The 4,652-nt window shown below is 37.8% G+C and overlaps 1 long non-coding RNA gene across 3 annotated transcripts; it reads right to left on the bottom strand.

Moving 5' to 3' along the window:
- Positions 1 to 1,868: 1,868 nt before the first annotated feature.
- On the bottom strand, positions 1,869 to 4,238 carry LOC141591471 (uncharacterized). Of its 3 annotated transcripts, XR_012520920.1 has the most exons (5): positions 4,093 to 4,238; positions 3,133 to 3,194; positions 2,774 to 2,877; positions 2,251 to 2,378; positions 1,869 to 2,163 (listed from the first exon to the last, which is right to left on the bottom strand). It is a non-coding gene; the product is annotated as an uncharacterized LOC141591471 (long non-coding RNA). The 3 variants fall into 3 exon arrangements; XR_012520912.1 differs by having other exon boundaries at positions 2,774 to 3,194; XR_012520923.1 differs by lacking the exon at positions 3,133 to 3,194.
- Between the last annotated feature and the right edge of the window lie 414 nt (positions 4,239 to 4,652).

Genomic DNA, 4,652 nt, shown 5'->3' with positions numbered 1-4,652 from the left:
GTCATTAGATGCACTCCATTAGCTCCATAAGTGCAAGGCTAGCAATCCTCTCCTACCAAGGACACAAAACCTCAAAGAATATGCAAAGTAGGGAACTAAAGATAAGAAACAACCCTAATAAGCACTAGAAAGAATAGGAACGAGGCTAGTTCGGGGACTAAATGTGCACAAATATGAGTCACAACAAATATCCCCAAACCGAACCTTTGCTCGTCCCGAGTAAAGAGGTAAATAAAACTATGACCCTTATTAATACTACTAACCGATGTGAGACAATTAGCGAGTCTCACTCCACTCCTTCAACTCACAACAAGACATCTATGAGGTAAGATGCCTTCTTGCAAGGCAAGGTGGGGCTGGCCAAAATGGCGATACATCCAAACATTAAGCACACAAAACAAGTAATGGATGCATCTACAAAAGAATAGCCACTTTTCTCATATAAGTATCGAAAATCATCTAAAGGGGAAGCAATCTAAGGGTACACACTCCATTGTAGATATTATTTCTCCAAGCTACTAAGTCTAAAAGGATACCAACAAATCACCTCCAAGTTCTGTCAAACTAAGGTACTTTTATCCTCAATTGCTAAATGCTTTTGTCAAGAGTAGTCTCCTTATGGTGTTAGAACCACTGTAGGATCGCGGAATTCCCCCTCTTGCCTATACAAGAAGAAGGGTCGTCCCCTCTCTACCAAGCAACAAAGAAAGGATTATCAATGGATAAAAGGGATCAATATGCTTTTGAGTTTCACAATGGTAGTTTGCTTTTGTTTTGTTTTTCCCCCAAATTTCTTGTGACATTTGTCTTTTGAGAACTTTTCTTTGCCATTTTTGATATTTGGCAATTTGATACTTGGCAAATCTTTGCGTTCTTTTTGAACATTTTCAAAGTAACCCCATTTTGTAGCAAGGGTAGTTTTATTGAAGCATAGGAGTCTATTTCTGCTCCTCTTTTCATTGATGCAATTTTCGCAAACTCTTTGACCTTCATTTTGGTACTTGAATTCAAATTGGAGATTTATTGTGCCCATTCCCTTTCTATTGGCAAAACATGATGATAGAAATGAAAGAACGGTTGCATGGCATCAAGGGTCACCTTGGAATAAACGGTAGCCAATGAGTCATCGCAACACAAGGTACTCTTGACTAGGCCGTAGTCCATGGTGTAGATACCTCATTTCTGCACCTCCCGCAAACCACCCGGTGATGATTGGGCCGCATGTTTGGTACGCGGAACGATTTGTGACAGTTCGTAAGTTTATCGTCAAGTGATTGCTCAAACACTAATGTCTACCTCTTAGTTGTCACCTACGTGCCGATAAGGTCGTCACTAGTACAAAAAACCCCTATAGTGGCGGTTGTAAATGACCTTTTTGTGGCGGTTTTTACAGATTTTGGGTGCGCCGTATATCACGGGGTTGTATAGCCTTTGCGGCGGTTGTACAACCGCCACTATAGCTTACCTACAGTGGCGGTTTTTAAAAAAAACCGCCACAATAGGCTTATTTAAAACGACGGTTGTTAGACAAGAACCGCCGCTATAACTAATCTATAATGGCGGTTATTGTTTGAAAACCGCCACCGTAGGTATTTCAATAATATCATTGCCCCACTACATATTCTCTATAACGACGGTTGTTTTGACAACCGTCGTACAAGGTTAGAATAACAACGGTTGTTGTTACAGAAACGCCACTAAAGGTAATTATAACAACGGTTGTTTGGCAAAGAACCGCCATTAAAGGCGAAATATTTTCTAATTATTTAATTGTTTCATGTCGTTTCTACGGGAACCGTCGTAAAAAAAATTAATATTTTTTTAAAAAATAATTTTGTACGAAAATTTCAGCACCACCTCCTCAAAAACTTGATAATTCCAAATATGATTCGATAATCAATAACAAATATCTTTATACAATTAACCGATTATTCCAAGTCAATTACCAAAAGATCTTCAACTAACTAACCTATCAACAAAAATAATGCATCGACGACTCCAATTTCAAATTAAGACTTAGCCGTAAGAGTATCCTTGCCATCTCGATAAATGAATCCAAAAGCAGCCAGCTAGTAGTGTCACTGAAACTCGTCCTTAGCAACTCGTACTCCTTGACCTTCACTTGCGCTCAATTAGTGCACCGTCTTTAGACATAATGTTAACCTGCCAAGACAACATCGGATTATAATTTTTTTAAACACTTTCTAAGCCAGCAATAAGAGATTTGACACTCCCAAGTAGAAAACTTACAGCATATATTGATAAAATGCCTCATCTGCGTTTCTAATAGAAAACCTTTCTAATAGATACACCACCTGCCAATGCTTCCAAATCTTGGTCTGTGCATAATCTGGTGTTCTGGGGAGTCGGAAGCATAGCTTTGTACATGAAAAAAACAATTAAGAAATACATAAGGAAAATGCGATTCAAGCTACTGAAGCATTAGTGATTATGTAACAATCTCATTTTGAAGCACTTTGTTATTCAACAAATCCACCAAATCTTTGCTTCCTAGTATCATTTTAGCCTACGCAGATTGTGAAAGTCACATGAAAAATTGATTGACATCTACACATATGATATAGGTCAGCATTTTTTATCACACTCAACGATAAATTTGATTCTTAAATTCAAGACCGACTGTTTGCCGAGAATATGTAGATGGACATGGTTTCAATGGGGTAAATAATAGAAGCATGTAATTAATGATTGTAGTAAGAATCAGAGAATTAATCACTAACAAGTAAAGAGTAGTGATGTTAAAGAAGTTAACCGGGATAAAACGGAGTTGAACACCACCAGCAGCAGCAGCATGGCAAATCGCATCTTCAATATCATAACATTCCAGGCTTCCATGCAACAACGCAAAACGAGCTTCTGTTTTCACCAATTACTCAACGCCATAAACATTCACACAATATTCCCAGATCTAAGAACAAGTTAACTAGGATGAACTGAAGTAAAAGAACTTTAGCAATCAATAAGTAAACTGAAGTAAAAGAACATTTTTCAAGACCACTATTGACTAGAAAGGCTAAAATTAAAAAAATGTGACATTGGCATATAATCAAAACAAATGGTGGGCATTCAACGTTGAAAAGAGTATCCGCATTAAGAGAGGAAGAAGCTCACAACAGCATTAAAAGAGTGGATTTGCCGACGTTAGAGAGACAGAGAATGCCATTCTAAAAAATCTGCAAAAACAAAAGATCAATTTAGACAAGGCTACAACAATAATCTACTGCCATTTGGAATTGGTGGGCATAACCAAAGCACTCTTTCTGACCTAGTTGACACTGCAGAAATTGAAGAAGACGAAGAAACAATAATCTCCGATATGATTGATGGAGCCCAAACCCAAAACTAACAACCCAACATAATCCTGAATCCAGATTGACTAAAAAATTACCCAAGGCAAACCTTTACAGGCATGATTGAAATGACCAAAAAAAACTTGGTTGGAAAGAGTTGTAAAGACTCAATTGAAAATAACTTGAACCAGCAATGACCTTAGCAACAGACCCGAAATCACCCAAAGTCCACTCCATTTATCACACGTTTACTATAAATGAAATATAAAAAGAAAAGGTTCCATCAGTCCATATTTACAGTCAGAAGAAGAAGTCCTACTGACTGATGTATAGACGTATAGCCATAGTTCAACAGTATCATGAGTCCTCGGCTATTAAGCACATATTTTTTGAAGAATCATTCTAGAGTAAGGCATAACAGTTTCTTGTACATACCATCACAGCGGATGGAGAAATTGAGAAAGAAACACTACTCTAGCGCAATTTACAGTCACAACAGTTCCTTGTTTTCCGTTGCCACCCAGCACTATTCTACAGCGACATGTATTACAGGTGACCATAAAAGAGCTTTACAGTTTAAGCACAACATCAGAGGAAGATATAAGGATGAGATCAAGTAACTGGACTAGGATTCAAGGGGCTCAAGCTACAACAACAGCTTGAATATAAATAGATTAAAGATAAAACCAAGCATAACAGATGCAACAACATATAGCTCACACTAAAGTTCACATTAACCATTCAAAGAGATGACATATTATAAGATTAAATGGGAGTATACCTGAGCAGCAGGGTTTTCTTTGAGTAACATAAAAGCTTTGAGTGATTCTTTTGAAGCAGAAGACTCATGAGTGATGCAAGCTTTGGTTTCATGGACCGAAGAAAGTGAACCAGCACTTACAGAGGATTTTGGTGAAGAGAGGTACACCCTGCATATATCAAATCGCCATTTGGTGAATATCTAGTTAACTGCACACGATAACGTGCATAACTACGATTGACGACACCTCGTTCAATTCCGAAACATCGAGAAACAAAATCTAACATTCAGAAGATTTATGAGCGTATCAGTTTAAATAAACATAGTTCTCAAATTTCCTAGTTCCAATGCTTTCTATAGAGAAAAGCACAAGATCACCAGCCAACTCCACTGGTAGTTCAGCACTACCATCTTGAATGGCATCATGGTCAAGTACTTTGAAACTTCACTTTAGCTACTACTGCGTGTCTAACTCCCTAACCATCCGACTCAACATATATAATACTACATCACTACCTTTTAGTACAAAAACCTGAAACTTTCTGCACAAATAGTCGTGTCAAACATCAACACCGTCGCGC

Source organism: Silene latifolia, chromosome 1, assembly GCF_048544455.1.
Source record: "Silene latifolia isolate original U9 population chromosome 1, ASM4854445v1, whole genome shotgun sequence".
NCBI classification, from domain to species: domain Eukaryota; kingdom Viridiplantae; phylum Streptophyta; class Magnoliopsida; order Caryophyllales; family Caryophyllaceae; genus Silene; species Silene latifolia.
This window is presented reverse-complemented; position numbering and strand designations above follow the sequence as displayed.